Source organism: Athene noctua, chromosome 4 (assembly GCF_965140245.1).
Source record: "Athene noctua chromosome 4, bAthNoc1.hap1.1, whole genome shotgun sequence".
NCBI classification, from domain to species: Eukaryota; Metazoa; Chordata; class Aves; order Strigiformes; family Strigidae; genus Athene; species Athene noctua.
Window position 1 is genome coordinate 78,508,395 of NC_134040.1, and position 23,478 is coordinate 78,531,872.

General features: G+C 40.0%; 1 protein-coding gene across 13 annotated transcripts in view; it reads left to right on the plus strand.

Moving 5' to 3' along the window:
- TENM3 (teneurin transmembrane protein 3) overlaps window positions 1-23,478 on the plus strand; it is a 419,436-nt gene that overhangs the window by 215,636 nt on the left and 180,322 nt on the right. For 2 of the 13 annotated variants that reach the window (XM_074905797.1, XM_074905798.1), the window contains exon 1: window positions 9,115-9,309. The exons of 10 other annotated variants lie outside the window; for them this stretch is intronic. The gene's annotated coding sequence lies outside the window, so the exon portion shown is untranslated. Of the gene's footprint in view, window positions 1-9,041; window positions 9,310-23,478 lie in introns of those variants that run through there. One more of the 13 variants, XM_074905800.1, reaches the window with a different exon arrangement.

The following is a 23,478-nucleotide window of genomic DNA, read 5'->3' on the forward strand; positions in this document are numbered from 1 at the left end:
CATGAAGAAAAAGAAAGCAATCTGTTTTTTTCAAACTTTGCCTTCTTGCCTGGTCGTATAGTAAACTCGGCTTGCTGAAAGGCTTGTGCTTCCTTGGCTTTCTGAAGGGGATAGGCATCTGGCAAGTAAGTGTGTGGCTGAAAAACTCCAGTGCTCCATTGATATTAATGGAGACAAAAAAATCGATGGCTAATCTTGTCAAATATGCCAACTTCCAGAAGCATAATTAAAAATCAGAAATAGCAACAAGTGTATTGCTTAAGCACTGTACTGTTTATTTGTTTTCTTTTAGGATTTTTAATGGCTATCTGTACCTCCTTTAGCATTTTACCCATTTGACAGTATGGTCAAGTAGTATAGGAATGTACAGAGCCAGTCAGATTTTTTTTTTTTTTTTTCTGAGTATAGTCCTAATATAACAGTTTGTAGCCTATAAAATGTCTTTTCTGTCCAACATATCCCAGACATGTATTTTTCAAACAGGAGATTTGTGTTTCAAATTTGTATTTGAATTTAAATGTAGTAAGATGAAATGTCTTGAAGCGAGTGGGAATAGATTGTTTTATCCAGATCTAATTGTAAAGGGGAGGAAGGAAAGATATTATCTAATCAGATATATTTTTAGTAGGCTTCTATAATTGGCATGAGAACCTCAGTGTAAGTACTTGTCTTAGAATGGAGATGAGCTGATCCTTTTATGTACACTGGCTAGCTGGAACACAGTTTCAATTCACACAGAGCTTTATGATACCCTCCCATTTAGGGGCTAGTGCCTAAACAAAGTCCAAGTTTCTAATATTACCAGTTTTTATAAGAAGTTACTTGCTTATTTAAGGTAGTAATTGCAGTAAACTAATAAAATTAATTAAAAACATTCATACCAGAATAATGTAATTAATTTAATTTGGTTTATTATGAGGTTATTACTTTAATTGAGCTAGTTTAATTGATAAATCTTGGAACATGTATGTTTTGGTGCTTCTTCTCCAGGTACTGCTACTCTGAGTAGATCCAAATATGTGTTTAATTAATCCACAAAGAATTTGTTACAGAGGTACCCAAGCTACTTCCCAAATCAAAAGTAATGCGTCCTTGTGAGCTCACTACAGAAGCAAGGCTTAATAGCCTGCACTCAGTACTGCAGTGAGGTAGCTGAACTGATCCCACGATGCAAGCTGCTGTTATGCACGTTTGGCATCTTGTTAAATTGTAGAAATACAGTAACTCCCTCAGATAGCTTTTATTCTGTTTGTGCTGCAGTCCTCTGCTGTAGAAATGATCAGAGATGGTTCAAACATAGCCTATCGAGAACATTTGCCTCCATTTTAATATTTAATTCAAGTACATGTAAAAAGCTGAAAAACTTTCTTTATAGTTGTGGCCCAAAGTAACTTTTTTTTCATTGAGAATCTCAGATGTGCTCTGTGACAAAATGCACTTAATTTTTATTTATTTTCTAAAGGGTTAATCTTGTAAACCTAAAGTTGCCCAGGACAGTGTCTCCTGTGGTGCCTGGGTGAAATAAGTGAAGCCCATAGCTGGGTGTGTTCATTGTGCATTCCTCATAAGAAGCTCCATGTTCACTGTCAGACTTAATTAACATGGTTTGAGGTGTCTTGCAAGTTAGTTTTGAATCAGTGTTCATCTGTCAGCTGCTACAGTTGTCTCCTGCTTACTCGAGCTATGATACCTCTCAACCTCTTAATCAAAACCAAACCAGGCAGAGTAATCGGAAGCGTACGGTGGGCGACAGTCACTCAGGACTTCTCCCAAGCTTTAAGTCTTCTCCACTGCTTCAGTAAAAAGTGAAACATCTCCAGCACCCTCCCTTTGGTCTCTGAGACCTTGGACTCTAAATACAGCAATGAATAAAACCTAAGCGCTGGGAGTTACTAGCAATAGGGCTTTTTATTTTTGTGGGGTTTTTTGTTTGAGTTGTTTTTTTTTATGAAAACCTCACCAAATTTCACTGCTGTTCTTTATGTGGAGTAGCACCTTGTTTCTCACTGAACTGCCCTTGTACTTTGAGGCACTGTTTCTCTGTAGATAGGCAGTTGATAACTGGACAGTTGTGTGTCTGACTTTAGCAGAGACTGTCAGGACCATGTCTCCAGGCTGAATGTTGCTGAGCATCTTCCGCAAGGTTTGTATCTCAGCTTCCCAACTCTGCCCAGTGGGAGGTTGGCCAAAGTAACTGTTCTGTACTAGAAGATATTTGCTACATTTTCTGATAGCTAAGAATTCTTAAGTGGCAACTCATTCTCTTGTCTTTGAGATTCCATATGTAGTCATCTTGGGGGGGAGGTTCTTAGGTTTTCAATTAGGGAAAAACTGTTGTGATACAGATCTTGAGGCAAAAATACTTCCACGTGGATTTGTGTGCTTTGATCTAAAGTAATGTACCAAAAGTAATAAAAGATTAAATGGCCACAAATGTTAATGTCATATTTAGTAGTTATTAAGATATTTCAGGTATTCTGTAATCGTTAATTCAGTTCTTGGTTCATTAAAAATATATATTTGTTTAATTTGCAATTACATTGGGACTGCAGAATTTTTTGTTAGTTGCAAAATTTCTGTGCCTTCCGTCATAGCTGCCATTAAGCATTTCCAAATATGTTTTATACAAAGCGCAGTCAGTTTTGTATTTAGAAGTTCTCTTTCACAAATAAGTGCAACTAGAAGACCTGCATCAAAAGCACTGTATGTGCTGTGTATTTCCATATGCCTGAGAGCAGACTCCCATTTTCCCTCACTTCCACAAACCGTGGCATGGCGCAGGGGTATGTAATTTTTTCATTTTTTCTGAAGCTATTGCAAATATTTGTGGAAATATCAAGGTGAACTTACTGAGGAGTGATGTAAGTGTTCATATTGCTCTAGCTCTTACTAATATATTGACAAAATATCTTTACCAGGACTTCCTGTGGGTTTCTCTCCAGTTGTATTCTCTAGCTCTTGAAGCGTAAATAAGTTAACTGAATATTCAATATAATCAGCTGAGTGTTTTATTCAGGTAATCATTCGATCAGTACAGTCACATAGGTATTTTAGAAGATATGTTTATTATGAGAGAGTCTCTACAGTAAAACTACTACAGTAAAACTACTTTTTTGTTGTTGGCAAACTAGAATGTTTGGTGCTGAAAAAAGTCAGATGATACGTAAAAGGACTTTTTATCAAGTACAGACATTTCTTAGTATGTTGTTGTTTAGAAAACCAGAGTACCTCTTGAGTGCTCTGAGCTGAAATATGAGACCTGAATTCCGAGCTAAAAATTACCATATCTGGAAGAATGCAGATGAGTATCTTAGGCTTTCAAAGCTTAAATAACTAATCCAGTTTTAGTTCTGTAATTTAATAAGTTTTTATAATGTAATGAACTGAACATTAGCTTGTACCCACAGAAAGAAAAATCCCTTTCTTCAGTGTTTTAAGTAAATCTTAATGAGGAAGAGCTAGTGAAGGTAAAGCAGAGTCTCCTAGATTCTAACACGTTGTGTTTAAAAGCAATTTCTTACATGGGTAATGCACAATAAGTAGAGCATACCCATACCCTTGGTATTTAAAAAAAATAATAAATTGTTTTCATGTTCCAATGCAGCCACAGTGTCTTGGAGATGGAAATAGTCACACATCTACAAATAAAAAAATGGAAAGTGGAACAACAGTTGTGTGGCATAAGTTTAACTCCTAAAAGTTCAAAATTATGTGTTTGATTTGAATGTCTCTTAGTAATTACTGTAAACTTTAGGAAGCACATGTTTAGAGTGCTATTATTTTAGATTTTCTACTTGTTTTCACTGTTTTCTTCAAAGAAGCATATAAATGGCATGGTCCATGTATATACATACATGAGTATTCTCATTGATTTATGTGGTTACATATATAAAATATTCATACCTTAATAGAAACTAAAAACAGTCTTTATTGAGTTAAGTTGTGAATGTGGACACCAGGCTGCAGAAATGATTGATGGTTTTCTTACCGCATGTAATAGCCTAATAGGATTTCACAAAACCTTTGTTCACATACTTAAAAATTACCAGAACATTTCCTTAAAGTAAAGAGCAGATAGTATAATCTTCAACTGCTGCTTCAGTATTTCAGAAAGATTTTCCTAAATGTTGCTTCAAAAAGTAGGTCTGGAGAGTAAGGGAAATTTTTTGTGTAAATAAACTGTAGGTTGCAATTGCATATAGACTGATATATGTTGTTGTATTCATTTGGTTGAATAGAGTTGATTCGTTACATCATAACTTAGTGGGTTTGGGTTTTTTTTAACACTTTGCAACAGAGAAATTGGAAGTAAGGTTAATTTATAAAATATTACTGTTATATTTTTTGTTTCTGTCTGGAAATTACCTGCAAGTACCTTGAGTAACAGTCACAGTCAGACTTCACCAGTTATTAAAAACCTCTTACACCAGCACTGCTGTCTTTTCCTCTTAAGGTCCCTGCCCCTTACGCCTGTACTACAAAGTGGCCACTATTGCTTCCTTGCCCTCTGGTTTACTGAGTGAACTCTGCACCTCACCGATGATGTTACACCTCCGCTATGATGTGCCTACTATATTTGTGGTTTAGCGTGGGTCGGGAGTGTGGCCTTTCAGCAAGTCTTCTGGCTTACTGTACTTTGACTGTCTCATGGAGCACTGTCAGGGCACAGGCACTGGTGCCTGTGGGGTGCCACTATGCTGGAAAACACACTCCAGAAGTGCTCTTGCCATCCCATCTGCACATGTGCCTGCTCTCAGGACCACGCTGGAACTAGCCCAGAGCAAAACCCTTAAAATACAAATCATCTGGCTATCAGGTTCTCAGCAGCAGCTGCCCCACAGAGCAGATCGAGTTGGCATGCTTTGCTTTACGGTGTCTAATGTAGCCACAGCCCAGGAGCCCTGTGTCCCTGGTGGGGGACCTGCTTGCCAAGGATTGCAGGGTCCTTCTCTGGTCCCGTCAGTGCTGGTAACAGCACAGTTGTGATCCTGGGAATGAGAATCTCAGAGGGGCCACTTTAAGATGGATACCAGGAATTCATGTCATTCATCAGAGAGGAGTATTCACGTTGTATGCTGTAATCACTGCAATTAGGGACTGTAGTACTATTTTGTTGTTGTTAGCACCCTCCTGGTATTTTTTTCTATCCCTTCTTTTTCTCAGGCTTGCTTATCCTCAGGAGTGAAATTATTCATGGCCAACATACCCACTCCTGTATCACCCCAGTAATTTACTACAACTTCTCTGTTCCTTGTTCCCCTTTGATTGGCCTCTCCTTGTAGTCATGTAGCGCATAACACAAAGATGGATTGTGTGGCATTCTCTGCTGGGGAAAATCAACACATATAGCAGGCTCACTGCCAAGATGCTCATAATTAAACTGTTGCTATGGACAGGATTACATCAATGTTTCTATCAGTCATTTGCTGCAGTTTTGTGGCTATCAGTATTTAGATTTTTTTTCTAGGTTTTACTTTTTACCTTTCTTCTACTTAACCTTACTTTTCAATTGAATCATTGCATCACATAGAGATGTATAAATCAATTATTGGAAGACAGGAAAAAAAGATAAGCCAGTTCTGTCATTCTGACTCTGTGTTTGAAGCCGATGGTTTTTAGAGGTGTTTGCATTTATTCAGTTAATACAAATGGCCAGATGCAGTCATTCCCATTCAGCAGTCACCATACTGTCATGATGTAGAGTCCAGTGCAAAACTACCGTGATGTGGTTGGTACCAGTCTGTACAGCCAGTGTTACTGGTTTGCATTATAATGTGGCAAATGCAGTAGAACAGTAGGTGCAATAGAAAAACAGCAGCAAAGCGGTCAAACTTTTTTTTTTTTGTCCCCCTTCCCTTCTGATTCACGTGCAACAAGTTGTGAGACAGACTACAGACAGTATAGTGGGAAGTACACTGATTTGTTGGAACAGACCTTGCTTGCCCGAATACAGTGGCTGTGCTTCACCTGGTACCATGTCATTGCTACTGTTATCACCTATTACAATGATCCTCAGCAACTAATTCCTTCTGGTAGCGCTCAGAATGGTTGGTATTATAGCTAAACTAGTGTGCAGTGCATTAAATATAAAGAGGTCCAGGATTACAGCACAAATAAGGTAGTCTGAGGGGTAACAAATGATACTGAGTGCAGCTGAGATCACTGTAACAAGATAAACAGTGTGGTGTCACAAAATTGTCTCCCAGTTGACAAAACAATCCATATTTTATAGATTGCCTTAAAAATTGAAGGATGGAGTCAATTATAGCCAATTATGATGCTACATTTACTGGAGGCGTTTTCATATCCTTTAGGGAGGAATAAGGAAATATTCAAGTCAGTCAGAAAAAGCTTTTGCATTTGTTTCCTTGTTTTATCTCAATACAGTTTTTTCCTATTTCTTCAGGTGAAAACGGCATGTAAAAGCTAGGACCAAATTATCTTTAGAAAAAAGATTCAATTTTTTGAGTTCTTTCATAACATTTTCATTCCATCAGCATGGAATTATGGTAGGTAATATGGCCAGTAGGACAAGAAACTCGAATGTCAGCTCCCCTCAGTTACATTTGGGCTTACTCCAAAGGAATTGTCAGCGCAGCCTGGTGATGGCAAAGCCTGCCTAGACAGCGCATGTTGACATTGTGAATTTGACTTGCTTCTTTCCCAAAAAGAAGCCTTCATGTCACTAAAGAGTTATCTAGTGGATACTGCATATTTCCAAATTTAGTCTATTGAAGTGAAAATAAAGAAGTGAGAGCGTGGAACGATTCGCTGTGACCCACAGTTGCTTTCCAGTGGATAGATGTAAAATGGGATACAAAAGCAGTATATTAAAGATGAACAGACAGATACCCATATTCTTAGGAGATGTGGTCCTAGTCTCAGTTGCTGAGAGGCAAACATCCATTTCATGGTATAGTACTCTGTCTTTTAGAATATCTCCCTCCTCCTGTTTTGATTCTCAGGTAGTGTATCCGGGAGCCGCTCATCCTGTCTGTCTCATGCTGTAGGACTGACTGTGAGGTGTAGTTTCCCTTCCCTAGCAAAGCATGCTGTTGGTAATTAAGTAAAGATTCAGATATACAGATAAAGGTGTCTTCAGAGACAAAAGCCGACAGTAAACAAGTTGTTTGAGTAATGTTTCAAAGTGTTATCCTCCTTCTGTGTTCAGGATTTCATTTCACCAGCTAGCTTCAGAGGATGACCTAGTACGTGTGCCAATGACAAAAGCTACTTGTAACAATTCAGATCATGCTTTCTGCTTTATGAAATGGGATTGTAAAAATCCTCTCAAAAATGACATCTGAAATAGCATTAAAATACAATTTCCCTTTGATAAGGTTTTAGGGCACTCATATGAAAAGTGACACTGCTTTGAGTGGCTCTGTGTCAGCATTATGCAATGTGTTGCACGTAAGTGACATTAATCCATTAAGGGTGTGAGGGTCACTTATTTTTCTCATGAAGTCATTAAATACCTTTATTGATTTCTGTTCAATCGGTTACATTCTGCTGGAATACAGCAATCTCTAGACATCCTAATAGTGCTGTTTCTAATAATGTTTATAGACCATAGTTTTAAAGACAGATATTACATTCAAAATAAACTATCATGCCTAAGTGAATAATATTCCAAATTACTTGAACCTACCTTATTGCAAAAGATGGTTTTGTGACACAGATGTTCAGAAGTCAATAGTTAGCCATCTTCTGTACATTCCTTGCTTTTTCTAATTGTACAAAATTAATTTATGTATTTGAACTGCTTCTGTTACATGATGATAAAGCATCTTTTAAAAATTGAATTCAAACCTGGAAGCCCTGTCACAGTAAATATAAAATTTGTGGTACTAGTTTTTATGCTGAAGACTGTTTAGACCTTGGATCATAACAAACGCTGTACATTGAACAGGCAGGTACTTACTGTATTACTAGATAATTTTGTCATTTGAAGCAATGTTGTGTATATGAAATGCTAGTGGATCAAATGCCAGTAAGAGTACCTCTCTTCTTCATGAGGAACGGATCTCATAGGAGGAAGTACATAAGACTCAATTAAACGTAACAGCGTAACAGGTGCATTTTAGCTCTGTATGAATGGATGTGCACTAGACAAAAAAAAAAGGCAGAAAAAAGCCTCATGTTCCGCCCTCCCTGCTTTGATGCCATACTAATGACTTTATCTTGACAGTTAGCCTGAGCTTGTTTCCTTACCTAACAGATAACTTCAATTGTATTTTCTATTTTTCCTGCTCCAAAGGAAATGAGGCTTCAGATGAATTTAAAATCTGATGGAAGAGTTGTGATAGTTGTGTTAATTTTTGCAGTAATCTGATATTGTTGCTTTTTATCTCACCTCTTATAGCGTTTTCCCCTTTAGACACAAACAGTTTATCAGAGTAAATTGCCAGCTTTGCCCTGGGCATAGCGAAAGCAGACTGGTACATTTATCTCTGCAGCTAAAATGTGAAGTTTTCGCTTCCAAGCAGTGAATCGCATCCTGCTGAGGAATTACTGTTTGTTTTTGCGGGTTTCTTTGCTAGGACCCTTAAGGGGCTTTGACAGGTCTTGTCGAATAGCGTTGGTCATCCTTGTCTCAGACACCAAATGATGCCAAGTAGTGGCGAGTTTATTGCATTGTCTCTGGAGAAGCTGTTGTTCACTCAGCGTTTTCTTCATAGGCCGCCTGCCTGATTTCATTGAAGGAAACCTGAGCAAGGCTGTGTTATTAATGAATTATGACAAGCCTTTTGCCTATCAGGCAGAGAGGTTCCTGCTATCTCCTTTTAAGACAAAAACTTAATGGAAGATGCTCAGCTGGGCGAGCTCTCCAATGATACTCCTTAAGTGCTTATCCCAGGCTGACGTGAATACGCAGAGAGCCGTGAAGCTGCAAGTGGCAGCGTTTAATACCGTCTCCCTCATAATGCCTGAATAATTTTCCGGAGAGCGATCGCCGCAGCTGCTGTGAGCGTGGTTATTTGTTTATTTTTCACCTCGGTCCTGGCGGATTGCTGACCTAGCTAATCTGCCGCGCACCCGGGGCCGGCGGCGGGGGGGGACCCGAGGACGTTTCCCTGCTCAGAGCGCCAGCGCTCTCCTGAACGTGACGGGATCGGCAGCCGGAGCCGGGGACGGGATCGGCAGCCGGAGCCGGGGACGGGATCGGCAGCCGGAGCCGGGGACGGGATCGGCAGCCGGAGCCGGGGACGGGATCGGCAGCCGGAGCCGAGGCAGGCTCCCGAAGCCCGGCGGAGTTCCGTGGGCCGGCTCCCGGGTCCGCTCTGCGAGGGGCGCTCAGCGATGCTGGTGAGGGCTGGGAAGGAGGCGATGAGGGAGCCGGCTTGTGTTTTACTTAATGGGTGTTTGTGAGCGGGGAGGAGATGGCATGGGCTGTCGGAGTGAGTTATGGAGCGCGCTTTGCGGTCTCCCTCCGGTCGGGCGGCTCATTATGTTAAACAGTGCAGCTTTTAAAGCGCCGTAGCTCTCCTTTTATGTGCCTTGGCCTTCATTTGCTGAAATGCTTCGAGTTCACGGTGCTCAAGTCATTTTGGAAACGGGATGTAATTACAAAGGTTTCTTATGCTTACCAACAGCTTTTTTGAACCAGTGTAATTATCATTACTTGTGGATACTGTAAATTGAATATCCCCTCCCTAATTACATTAAACTCGAGGGTTGGCTGCTTAAACAGCCAAATAAGAAAAGTTCACCCTTTACTATAAATAGCAAAATTGTTCTTTCAGTTCTGCTGACCTTTAAAGCGAAGTGCTTTACACGATGTTGTCAGGTGTACATTATAAAGATAGCTTGTAATTAGATCTGTAATGAGGAGCTCGGTTAGAATGGCTTTCTGAAAAACTTCATTTATTCAGCGTTTTCTAACTGCGTGACAGAATTAAAGTTTCAGGGTGCGTCAGGACTTTTAAAGGGGCCAGTCACTGTTCTGCACTTCACCTGCTCTGCTGGTGATTTGTAGCTGCCCAGTACTCCTGCCAGTGCTCGAAGGCAGCTGCTGTCGCTGCAGCGACTTAGCCCTGCCCTTTGAAAACAACTCGGGGTCAAGGAAGCGATTTATCTAGCAGTCCAAGGGTTTCTGTGATTAATGTTTCTTCTCTCACTTCAGGAGACAGATAATGACTTAATTTGTAGTGAACAGCAGAATAAGGAGAGGGAAGAGGTGGTCGCCTGATTTTTGTTTGGTTAACAAGAAACTGTAGTTGTGCTGGAACATAAATGGTCTTGTGTGATAGAAGGACACAGAGCTTTAGTTAGTGAGTTGATGTGACAGCCTTGGGTTCAAGTCTGCTGCCTGTGTTACAGCATTTCAGTCCACTGCTTTAAGAACACAGAAGGCACTTCTCTGAGAAGTTTGACTTCCACTTACTTGCGGTGAATGAAATTTTTAGTGCGCTGTTACCAGCTAGTACTTACTTTGCTTTCTTCATTCTACTTTAATTAAATTCATGCCATTTATTTCCTGTAGAAGCTTTTTTGTTAGTTGGAACTACTTATTTTCTCAGAGTACTTCCTGCTGAGCGCCCTTCATGACCTGTCATAAAAACGTGCTTGGACAGGACAAACTGAAAAGTGCGTCTTCAAAAAAGAACGAAACTTCAATTACAGCTCAAGGTAGAGAATTACGGCTATAGGAAAAGAAGATGAAAAAAAAATCCTTACTGCATAATGGAATACTATAACATTTGAGGTGAAATAACTCTTTAAGTGACTTTTAGTGAAATGTAAGGCTAGAACAAAGGCAAAAAATAATTTGCGACTTGGTCTATTTTAGAACATGTGTTATTAGTCTGTCCTCACCCTCCTGTAGTAACTCTTCGCTAACAGCTTAAACTAATGAAGTACCCTGCATAGTTTTGTTTCTTGTCGAAAAATAATTATATTCGTATTATGAGTTTACAATTAAAGAATAATTATTCGTCACAATTCTGGTTTTTCTTCCAACATATTTTCTACCTGTCTGTATTTATTCTATTACACAATAGGCAAAGCTGCTGTGTAGATTGTTTCTAGATTGTAGTAGTAATGTATTTCTCTTATATACATGCATGTGCATATATGAAGTGAACAGGTAGTATCTTATGCAAGTAAGTAACAGCCAGTATTGATAGACAATTTTTGTGTCTGATATTAAAGAATCCAAATGAAAACCAGAACAGTCTCATGGCTCATGCAATTCGATAAACCTATGAGTAGTATTAGCAGACAGGTAAATCCTTTCTCATAAAAGCAAGTAGTAGATGTTTGAGTAGAGATGTGTAAAGATTAGCTAGAAATCTGAAGGCCTAGACTTAATTTAGTTGTTCCCTGTTACAGAATCTCAGTGGGTAAAAACATTTGTGTGTTGTTCAAGCATCGAAGACTCTGTTTCCATTGCCACCTTGAGCAGGCTAGCTGATAGGAAAGACAATGAGGAAAAGAGAGCAGTGAGAAAAGCAAGAGTTTAAAGATTTTTAGATTCATTTGTTTCTACTTACCCTTTGGCAGGCACTTGTGCTTACCCTTAAGGCTTAAAATCTTTAGTCGCTTCAAAATGGCACAGCAAAGTGATTTTTAGCTGGCTGTATACTGCTAGAGGGAAGGCAAATCTTCAAACTTGTATTTTCCCAGCCATTTCAAATACTAGTAAAGCTTGTGCATTTAATAATAGCTAAGCTTTTGATACACAGTAATGCTTTTTAATAGACCTCATTGATTGCGTGTGTATAATTTGTCAGCCTCTTTTTTGAATGGTTTATCAGCCAGTATCTAGAAGCTGCTGTCTTCTTGAATATTGGATACGGTCTCAGAGAAAACTCCTACGAAACTGAGATGCAGACAGCGTTAAAACTGCTGTCTTTGTCCCCCTAATTATAGGTCACTGTTCTGCATTAAGCATCTTTCAGGTTTGCTCCTGCCTTTGTAAAAATAAACACAAAATACTCAGTGATGAAGCATGTCCTGGAAACTCCTCCCTGCTGGAAGCACGAACAGTATTTGAACTGGGTGGCATCCCAAAGTGGCATAATTGTGTTCTCAGTTTTGCTTCCTGTTCAGTTCCTAACAATACCTAATACTTGGGCTGCTTTCTTTTGGCGGCTGAGCACTGAGCTGACATTTTGGTGGTGCTATTTATTGTAACCCCAAGGTCTCGCTCCTGAGCGGTAATGTTCAGCTTGGAGCTTATCACTGTACATGTGAAGTTAAGGTTATATTTTTTCCATGTGCATCACTCTGCACTTCCCCACACTGAATTTAATTTACCACTTCATTGTCTAGTCACTCAATTTCATAAGGTCTTGTGGTTCTTCACCGCTTGCCCTCATCCTTACTGCCCTGAGTAAGTTTGTATCATCTGCAGACTTGGTTGCTTCAGTGCTCAGCTACCTTTCCAGGTTAATTATAGGTGTATGGAAAGAGGAGCAGGTCTCAGTGCAGATACCTGTGTTACTCCACTCTTAGGCTTCCTCTGCTATGCAGACTTGACCATATACCACTGATTTTGGGTTATGTCTTTTAATCAGTTCCATTGCTGTGTGGAGACCTGTGTTTTGCCATGGGTGCTTAGTTTCTTTAAAAGCCTTTGGTGAGGTACTTGATAAAAGCCTTTCGGAAATCCATGTAGGCTGCATTGGCCGGATCACTGGTTTCACATGTTTGTTTGGGCTATTCAAAGAATCGGGTTAATTTTGTAAGGCAGGACTTCACTTCATGAAATCTGAAATTTTACTTTTCTCAGGCATGTGCCCACTTAGTTTATTTGTAATTATAGTTTCTATTAACTAGCATATAGACATCAGGCTTGCAGATTGCCATTCCCTGGAGCTTTTCTGGAACCTGTATTAGAAATTGGCAGCACATTAGCCACATTGGAGACCTCAAGTAGCAAGGCACTGGGGAGAGGGATGACACATCCTCATTAGTAATTCAGCTATGCTACCTTTGAATTTTCACTCTCAGATGAATACTGTCTGGTGCCAGCCATTTGTTACTTCATACAGAGAAAAGACTGGGCATTTTTTGTTACACACTTCTGTAATGTCCATCACAACAGAGTTGCTTGTACCCCCTAACGTAATAATAGTCATAAATTAAAATCAGATCAGTTGTTAAAAACAGGCTTAAAAAAAAATTGGACTTTTGCTTCTATTATTATTTTCAAGGTTTAGTAATATACTGTTCTGGGTGGGGTTTTTTTGATTTTTGTATATTTTCATTTCCCTTAATGGTGTTTGAGGGAGTAATGCAAATGGATGAAGAAAGGGCAAGATTTCATTTACAGAGAATGAGACTTTTAAAATCCTGAAAATATATGAAGTGGTTATTTCAGCTATATAAATCTGAGATGTTATTTGAAACCATGGTACTCTAGAAATAAAGTCAGATGGAAGCAGTATTTTTAATTTGACAGTTTCCTTCTAATAAAAACACATATGGCCTCCATCAGTAATTATCAGTCTTAAATTATATTAGTCAAATTTTAGCTCATGGATAATAAACGTGTACAAGTGCTGTGCCTGGTTTCTGAGTGAAGCTTTTGTGATGTTTCAATTTTGGGGAATATTCCTTTGACATTCATCATTACACAACTCTCATTCAAAGCTGAGCAAAGTTACGAGCTGTGTTAAAAAACAAACAAACAAAAAACCCCAAAACCCCACAACAACACAAAAAAACAGCCCCAAAAATAAACAGCTTGAAGGAGAAGCTTGGGGTCACATTCATTGGCAAAGCTGTGTCGTTGTCTGTATTACGTATTCAGATTTTAGGGATTTAGAATTGGGTTTTAGTCATACTGGACTTAAATTTTGAATCCATCAGATTTTTGAGCTCTTAAGTCCCTGAAGTGGGGTTCCCACCCCACAAGGCAGAAGAATATTGTGGGTGAAATGCTTGACAACAGGTCCTTCAGCTGCTTGAAAGCAGAGTGATAAGGCTCCTCAGGTGTCTGCAAAAGCATAGCCATGATTTTACTGCAAAGCTCAGCTGAAGAAAGCTCCCTCCCACTCAGGGCGGCGGCAAAGCAGAAGATTGTCTGCTCTTGTGCATTTATCTTAAGGAAATGGGCTTTGTGGTCCTTTTGTAAGGTCCCACATGATGTAAAAACTGGCAGCTCTGATCTTCCACCTCCACTTTGCCCTGTATTTCATGGTCTGTCAGCCCTCAGTGAGAGAAATGACTGATTCTCTTTTTCTTCTGCCACGGGTGTTCAGGGACATGAGGTATGATCCATCACAGACATGCCACTCAGTCTGATACTCCATCATGCTTGTATTGGAGGCATGAGGAAAGAATACCATTGTAACTAGGATTACAAAATTTTTCCGGTTACGCTTAAGGACTTTGCCAATTATGGGAAGAATCAATTTCTGTAATAGTAAGTTTTCAGTTTGTCAAGATGAAGGCAAGAAAGGTGAAGACAGAGAAAAACAGGGCAAAAATGACCAGGTAATGAGATAAAAGGAATTACAAATAATACATGGAAGTAACATGATGTGCATTTAACTTAAATGGTTTGGCAGGCAAAGATTAGATGGAAGCTTACCTATAGTACTGAGCACTGCTTATGTTGGGATTTTGATAGTGATTTTGTTCCTGTTCTTTATATTTTTTTTCAGTTACTGTGGACAGACTAGGAAACTGAAGCACCCTCATAATTCTTCACCAACACAGGGAAATACAGAGTATAAGAATTGCCAAATTCTATTCCAACTCCACTTTTAAAAATGATAAATACATGCACTTTAGAGAACTACATGTTTCAGGAAGGCTTCCCCACATCCCTCCCCACTGTATTCATAATTTTTCAGTGAAATCTTCTAGGCTTTGCCTTTGGAAAGAGCTCTTTGGCAGAGAGTCTTGGGAGTGTCAGAAACAGGGCAAGGAACAAGTTGGATATCAGCACTCCAATTTGCTTGGACGTTAGCAAGGTCCAGCTGTCAGCTTTGGTATTGAGGGAAGAAAAGTCCCTCACAGGTCTGAATGGCAAAAAACTTTGAGGCATTTTGTCTTAGTTTGTGCTTTCAATGGGTATCACCTGCAAGGATTATATAGATGTATTACACTCATGTTAAATCCAATTCATTACAGGGACCTTGAGTATTGGTTTCCTGAGGACTACCATCTTTATAACAGTAATTTGAAAACTGTAGGAGAGAAACTGTTTAACAAGAGGATTTTGAAATTTTGTTTCAGACATAAAGTAGATATGGAAGAAGATGCACAAACTACTCTTTAAAGGGGGAAAACAAAAAAGGCAAAGTGAGAGTTTAGGTAAGGATGAGAAGAGGCATTATATAGAAGATGGTGTGGTCTTTGAGAGCTTTCTGAAGATACGCCAGGGACAGGCATGAGCTGTGGGCTTGTGCATATCAGCAGGTCATGACAGCCGAGTTAGATGTCCACTGTGCCTTCTCAGTACACAGCATCTCCAATATAAGACTATACTTTTTCACACCTGCCTGGAGTGTCTCTAAGACAACAACGTTGAACTTCAGCTTTGGTATCAGGCATGGTATTTTCTGGCCACAAACTGACCACTTGTGCTTCCTTTTTAAGTATATAATAGCAATAAGTATAACAATAATGATGGAGCATTGTGGATGGAAGTGCTGTTGGAGTTGCTGTAGGGAATAAGAGATGTGAAGATAAACAACGAAGCTTGGTCTATTTCCAGATATTCTTTGAAGAGAACAGCTACAGAATGCATAGATAAACTGGGATCAGCCATAAAATTATTTCACTGGGTGACTTTAAATCCAGGTATTTTGTGTAGGGAATTCATTATGAGTGTTCTTTCAGCTCCTTTCTGTAGTTCAGGGATCTTCAGTTTGTAGCCTACGTGCTAGATTTGCAGCCCAGTGGTCAGTTCAGTCGGTTGTCTGCTGCCTTTCAAGGCCTGGCTGCTGTCTTTTGGTGGTTGGCCTTCTTTTCTCAAGCTCCCAATTCTTCAACACACAGCAGGCCAGACTAGCTTGCAGCCAGTGCGCTTTCTGCTCCAGAGAGGCCTTTGGTGAGGAGGGTAACCAAGGCCAAGGTGTGTGAATTGTTCTTCAGTCACAGTCTGCTCCCAGCCACCCCCTTTCCTGGCAGCAAGGGAGCAGGCAGGGACTCAGCTGGGCACAAACCCAGGGGTGATTCTTGTGCAGAACAGTCATTGTGTGCGGGTTTAGTAAATCCAGCTTTTCTGGAAAGCATTACACCTCCCGCTCCAGCCGTGCACTTGCAGTCCAGCTGATTCTCTCAGGTTCAGCCCCGTTTGGCCAGTTCTTCCCAGCCTGCAGACGGTGCTGCTCCTGCCGTGGAGTGGAGCTGAGCCCCGCTGCGGTAGTCGACACTGCTTGATGGGTTTGTTGCTGAATGCACCATCATTTCACTGGTGACACTGAGAATGATTTCCAGACTTCACTGGTGTGGGCACTTCCTCCTTAAAATGTAGACTGGGAGAACAACTAGCAGATTCCTCCTTTTTGCATGTTTATTTTAGGTCTTAATAGACTTAAGTATTTCAGGACTCTGTAGTAAAATAAATGCCTTAGGGAGCCTAAAATGTTCACACATAACTAGGGCTGGCAGGAGAACAAGAATTCAGCGTCATGAAAAATTTAGCAGGCTTGGCATTCATCTTGATGAGGAACTAAACACAGTTCTTCAGAGATTTTAATGAAAAAAAAAAGGGGGGGGGGGGTGTAAATAACAAATTTCTCTGCTATTAGCTGAGGGCTCATTAGCTGGGGCACTCACCTGGAAGGTGGGAGACCCAGACTTAATCCTCTGGCCCAAATTAAGCAAAACATTCAAGTGCCTTTTCTCTGATTAGCTGCTGTCTCTGCCTGTTTGTGTCTCTTACGTTGATCAAAAGTTGGGGCAACCATCTGAGGTGCTTCTCCAGTAGCAAATGAGAATGAAGGCAGTTCTGAGTCTCCTGTCTTGAAGTGTCTGCAGTTCTTTTTAGTGAATGTTGGGGGATATTCCATAAAGAAGTGCCCAACTGTATCCACTTAGCCCATTTTTTTTAAACATGTCTGAGTTTGCTTTCATCAAAAGAACCAAGGGCATTGCTAATATTACCTGTGTATTTATGTTATTCCATGTACATGTCACAAAATGCTGTGAATAATTTCCAAGTATGTTTTAGTACGCCAGTGGTTTACATTAAATGGCATAATTATTTAACTAGTGCTACATTCAACACTCCCACATGTTCTTGTCTTGATAATTTTTTTAGTGGAAGTACCCTTCCTTTTCTACAACATATTAATTAATTTGTAACTGAAGAAGCATCTGAAACTTTGTAATTGCAGTGGGAGGGAAAGTAAAAAGGGTTTCCATTAATGAGAAGGGTGTATAGAAATAAAAGGGCAAGGAGAGGTAAATGAAAGATGGCAGAAAGGTAGAGGCTTCCTTGGGTGTAAAAGGGAAGACTGGGACATGGGGAAGCCTTGTCTGTAGGAGGCCATAGATGCCGTGACGTAGGTGGCACTGCCTTGACTTTGTGTCTGTTGTGCTGTTCTCAGAGGCACACTGCTGGCTGTGCAGCATTCAATTCAGAACCTTTGCAGGGGATAGGAGGCATGGAAGATAAAAATTTAGTATTTTGCAAAGCAAAAAGAAGAGGGAACACAGATTTGTACCTGCAAACTGGGATCCTGGTAGGAGATGTCTGAAGCAAGAAGGTAAGTTAGTGCACTCTGTCCAGCAACTTTACATTGAACTAGCATGGTAGCCCCTCCTTCAAAGCCTGGTTTATAGAAAACGGGAAGGAGTTTGGGGGGATTTTTTTTTTATGGATAACATCAATGAAGACTAATCTGAGCTGAGGGTGGGAGGGGAAGAGCTGGATGTGTTTTAATCCAATAGATTCCATGAAAACAGACTGTAACCATAAAAATGTCAAATAAAGCAGTTGTGTTGTATATTATTGTTTATAATGAATTGTTTTCTGCTTTTTCTGCTAATCAGGCATTTTCATAAATGTATTTTCCTTCCAAATGGATATGTTGTTGTTCCCATGGAGCAGCTGCAGTAACATATTGTACTTGCATGCTAGGATTTTTTCTTTCAAATGGAATGGTGTACGAGTCATTTATGCTTAAAACATAGTAAAAACTTATTATACCATCATTCATACCACATCTTCTGAAATAAACAGATCCAAAAAGACACTTGCAGTGAAAGTTGGATTCCTGAGAGTTTGCATGGGCTGCTGAATGTTATGGGCTGATGCATCATTTTTATTCAAAAGAAATTTGTGTATGGTGCTTAATATCACTGCCTGCTCACCTCAGCACACACAATCTTAACAGCAGTGTGACAGAGGGTTTTGTAGTAAACTGCATTGATTAACATCCTCCTCTATTTGACAGGATCTGACTTTGAAGTATCCTGTGATTTGTTTTCTACTTGTGGATGTAAAAATTCTGACCAAGAATTGACTTTGCAGGCTGTAACTGCTTCAGAAAACACATAATGAATGGTAACTGCTTCAGAAAACATGTAATGAATGATTATTTGGACTACTAGGATACCTCAAAGATAAATAACAAATATGAACCGCACAAAGAAAAGAAAGCATCTCAGATAACTGAGCAAGAGAGCTAAGACTATTCCTTTGTCTTTATCTCCTCGTGTACATACCATGGCATTTAGAATGTAGGAGGCTAAATCAAGTATCATGTAGTAATAGCAGCTGCATGCGTGTTAGGCATAAGCATGCCAAAATACAAAAGGAATGAAATGTGGGTAAACCCGGTTTCAATTTTGTGTTTCTCCTTTTCTCTGCACTTATAAATTGCATTTTATATACTCTGATCCTTTAAGAATGAATATGTTTAGTTTGTAAGTGTTCCTGCGTAATCTTTTCCTTACATAGTGCTGCATTATTCAGCATCATATAAAATTAGTTACTTTGTGCTGATATGAATGTGGACAAAGTCAAGCCATTAGTTGGCTTTTTCAGGGGCTGCTCTCATAATTGGTTGCTTTTCTTCTTTTTGTTAAAGGAGCATTGTGTGAATACAAATGTAATCTTGGCCAAGAACCTGTTAAAAAGTGCCTATTTCAGAGGGGGAAAAAGCGGTCAAATAAGAAATTTGTTCATGTCTTTTCTTATCAGCAAGTGCTTTGGTAGATGTTTTGGCAGTAGAGATTCATGAAGGTTGATGTGAGGGAGTGGATAATCTTGGAAAGCATGTACAATAAAGCATATGGGGAATTTTAGTTTTACAGGGCAGGGCTTTCAGACTGCCTTTAAATGCTCTCTGTGTAGTAATTGGCTTTTATCTGGCAGGTTTTACAGGTACTGAGAGGTGCATCTTGAAAGTATAATGCTTCAACATTAATAATTTTTCAGGAACTCAGAGGCTTATACAGCTTCTGCTGGTGATTCTACCGTTTAGACGAAGAGCAGTTGTTTCACAGTTTGCAAAGCACTCAGATGAGAATTTCCTTTCATCTTGTTTCAAAGAGATGGATAACCTCTGCCTGTCGGCAGATTTGGATGGCCCAGTTGGCATTTCCCTTGTCCTTGGACAAAGACCCAAGGATTCTGAAAGCATCTTGGTAAAGAGGATTTGTTACCCTTGGCTCCAGTCAGGCGTAAACAAGTATTTTCTCTATTTTGGAATTTTACTTATATGTATTTTGGCCCAGTCTTTTGGGCCTTTTCTATTTTCATTGAGATAAAACCTCTTAGAAGTAACCAGTGTAGTTTACTTTACTTTGTTTTTTACTATTCTGAAGTGGTCAGGTTGGCAAAGAAATAAAGATTATGTTATTACTGCTGGATTTTATAGCTAACATTTCATGAAACTTTATTAGAAACCCCTTTTGTTCATTAGATCATAACTTTATGAAAAGCACTTTTGGACTCAATTTTTCCATGTTTAGTCTGAGGCCAAAGGGATTTTTTTACCTCCATTCAGCATTTTCTGACCTACCTAAGCTAATGTGAGGGGTTTGTATATTTTTTTAAGAAATGTTAAGACTCTGTTCCTTCTGAACTTGAATGGATAACTGCCCATATTTGAAATTTATGGTTTCAAATTGTACATATAGCTAAAGCAGAGTGAAGTCCTGCCAAGTATGAATGCAGATAAAATGTTACAAAATTAAAAGCTATCAAATAAGGGGTTTATATAACGAATCAAAATATATTCCATTTTAGTTCTCAATAATTTCTTGCAGTGGAAGACAGTGACTGAAAATGTGCAACTCCGTAGTGCTTCATTACGTCTGTAAATTTATATAATATAAAATAGTGTATAAATTTTCTCACCAGTTAAAACATTATTGTTTGTATGTTCAGGCAAAAATAAGGGATTTTGTTGATGTGGGGTTTTTGTTTAATGCTGAGTTTTACCAGAGACACCTAAATAAAGAGTCCAGCTTTCTCAAAGTCCTCAGTACCCAACAGTTTTTATTGTTCCCAGTTTTCTAAATCATCCCTCAACAAGACTAAGGTTTTGTCAAAAATCTGGCCCTAAAATGCCACCTCCAGCCCATTTCAACACTGCTGCCTTAGCAGCTTTGGTAGCGAGCTAACGTTGGTGATCATGCGGTGGGTTTTCATTTAAGCTTTCCAGCTTCCTGCCTGTGGTGGTCTATTTGTTTCTAAGGTAGAAACATTTTCTCCACATGGGCAAAGCTGATAAGTTCTGTTCCAGCAGAGAAATAAATTACATACTAGATGTAATGAGACATCAATGTCCAGTAAATGTCCCGTTGCTTGCAAGAGTGGTACTGTGTGAGGCAACAGTCGATAATTTCCTGGTAATTCTCTAATTCCTCCCCTCCCCAAAATTCCTTTGTTAAGGAGTTACATTTAATATAGTAGGCAAAAAAGCCCCAACAAGGAATGAAACTTGAAAGTGCAGCAGGAAGGGAAAGGCTTTTGAAAGTGGAGCAATGAAGAGCTAACAAAAGTACCTACTCAGTTGTGTTACCTTCAGGTGTACAAACCCTATGAAGTTCAAGATTTCTTCACTGGTAAGACAAGTTTGATGTTTTGTTAACAGGACTGCTTTCTCCGTTTTCGTTGCTAAACTTGCGCTTTTGTAAGCATCATGTGGTTCTTTGGTTTTTATGGGAAATTTTATTGGTGTATTTTATTGGGAAAGCACAGGGTGTAGCAGCACGATGTCTTATTTCATATGGGAAGGCTCTGGCAGTAGTGCTGCTTGTTTTGGTGGCTGCCTGGTCCTTGCAGGGCCATGCTGGGAGATGCACAGAGCTCATGTCAGGGCCTGTGCCAGTCCCTGAGGCAGCTTTCCATCAAGAGCTGGTAAAGATGGCAACAGTCATCTCATCCTTCGTCCTCCTCCTCCTGCTGCAGCTAAAAGGGATATAAATAACCACACTAAAAGAATTGATTTGAATATTGAGAAATATTTTTATAGGTGAGTTTTATGGGACACTTTTTCAGCAGTTTGATCTCTGTCAGCTTCTGTCAACATCTCTTTAAATCGCCATGTTTCCCTCTAAGAAAACAAGGCATATTCTGTAGTCTGCAAGCATAGGCAATACAATGTCACTAAGAGCTTCTCTGGATACTTTGCTTCAAAGACACGCTTCTCTTTATAACATGCTGCAAGGCAGCAGCCACCCTAGTAGTAAAAGTAGGCAAAACTGGCATCCCTACCGTTGCTTTGACTGCTTTTCTCATGTACAGCCTGTTAGAATTAAGAAAGCCAGTTTTACTTAGTATTTATTTTGATGCCTCTTTAGACTACCTCTTACTGGCGTGGGAGGAATGAGGGTGGGAGATTACCCGATTCTGAAAACTGAATGATTCGTGAGTAACATTTGCGGAAGTTGGGGTTTTTTTTTTCTCTTTAACAAGCCTCTCCCCGACTCCCTTAAAAAAAAAAAAAAATACCCAAGTCCTCTTGTGCTCTTCAAGATGCATTTCCTGTCCTATTTCTAAAAGACTTTTTCTACCACCACCCCCTAATTTAGCCCAAAGCCACACTGAAAATACAAAGTACGTAAGCTATCACAGAGTCATGCTGGAAGAATGATAAACCAGATGTGACATGGCTCAATCCATTTCACCTCTAATAATAAAAAGTCACGGATAGGAAGAATAAAGAAGCATTTCTTCAAAGGTTACTTTTTTAGGCGATTACTCTTTATGAATTGCCATCCAAAAGAATATCAGCATCCAGAAGAATTACTCTTTTACAAAGGTCAGGACTGAGAGTGGAAACTTGGTAAAGTCTTCAGCCTTATTGCTGAGTGAATATAAGATACATGGAGACTGAGAGCAGCTATCCTCTGTACGCCAATTACAGTATATGCCGGCAGCTGTGGTGTTGATGCCTGGTTCGATTTCTGGAAATGCAAAAAAAACCCCAACCACCCAGTGGTGGGAATTTTTTCTTTGTTTCTGCTTGTGTCTGTGGTGGGTTTGTAGTTTGGGGTTTTTTAACATGAAGATCCTGGCAGGTTTTTGAGAAAGGCTGTGTTCTGTTTACAGCGCTGGGTGATGCTTAGATGTTTGTTTTGGATGTGCATTGGTGAGTAAGGAGTAGAGAGAACAACTGGCTGCATGTCCCCTCCACTCAGGAGACCCCTCCTGCCCTCTCCCACCCCTGTGTAGTGGTCGGTGAAGCAGTAAGCCCAGGCAGACATGCACAGCAGTGCAAGGCTGTGACTGAGGCAGAAGTCTGCAGACCGGTGCCTTCTATGTTACGTGGGTATGCAGCTGTGTATGCGTGCAGGCATGTAGAGAGACAGTGCACCTCCATAATTTGGCCAGAGTTGAGCAGGCGCCAGCTCAGTGGCTGTGGTAGGAAGGGATCAGGTCTGTGGCTGAGCCACGCGAGGTCCGGATGAGGACCTCAGGAGTGCCCGCACAGTCGGAGTGCTGCGTGCCCTTGGAGACCTCCTGGCCCCGATGCTCCAGCTGCCATGTGCTTGCTGCCAGGCCTTGCAAGTTGGTTGCAAGTGGTAGCGGCTTAGCCAAAACTGTGAGCAAGTGACCTGTACAGCTGAGTCCATGACTGAGCTGGTGTCGTCTTGTCCTGGCTGTGCTGGATGAGGCTCTCATCACAATGCAGAGGAGCCTGAATCCCAGCAGATGCTCTAAATGGAGAGGTGACATTTTTGTGTGAGAACTTTCACTTCTCAAGTAGAGATACGAGTTAATCGAAACATTTTACAATCTGGTGTTGATTTCATCAGTTTGCTTCTGTCCAAAAACCCCCATTCATCCCATTTCCCCCCCCCCCCCCCCCAAAAAAAGGGATCTTTTTCTAAAAATACAGACACCTATCACTTAAAATAATTTTCTGAGTGGAATGAGAATTTTCACTCTTCTGAAAGTAGCTCTCTGTTCCGCTTCCAACATTTTGCATGGCCACTTTTAATTAATATTGGAGGAAATTAAGTGGAAGGTTCAGTTGAGCTGAGCACAGTAGCTCCTGAAAAATAAAACCTGGGTGCTAGAGATGGTTGAGTTTTTAGTTCAGTTCATGTACTTTC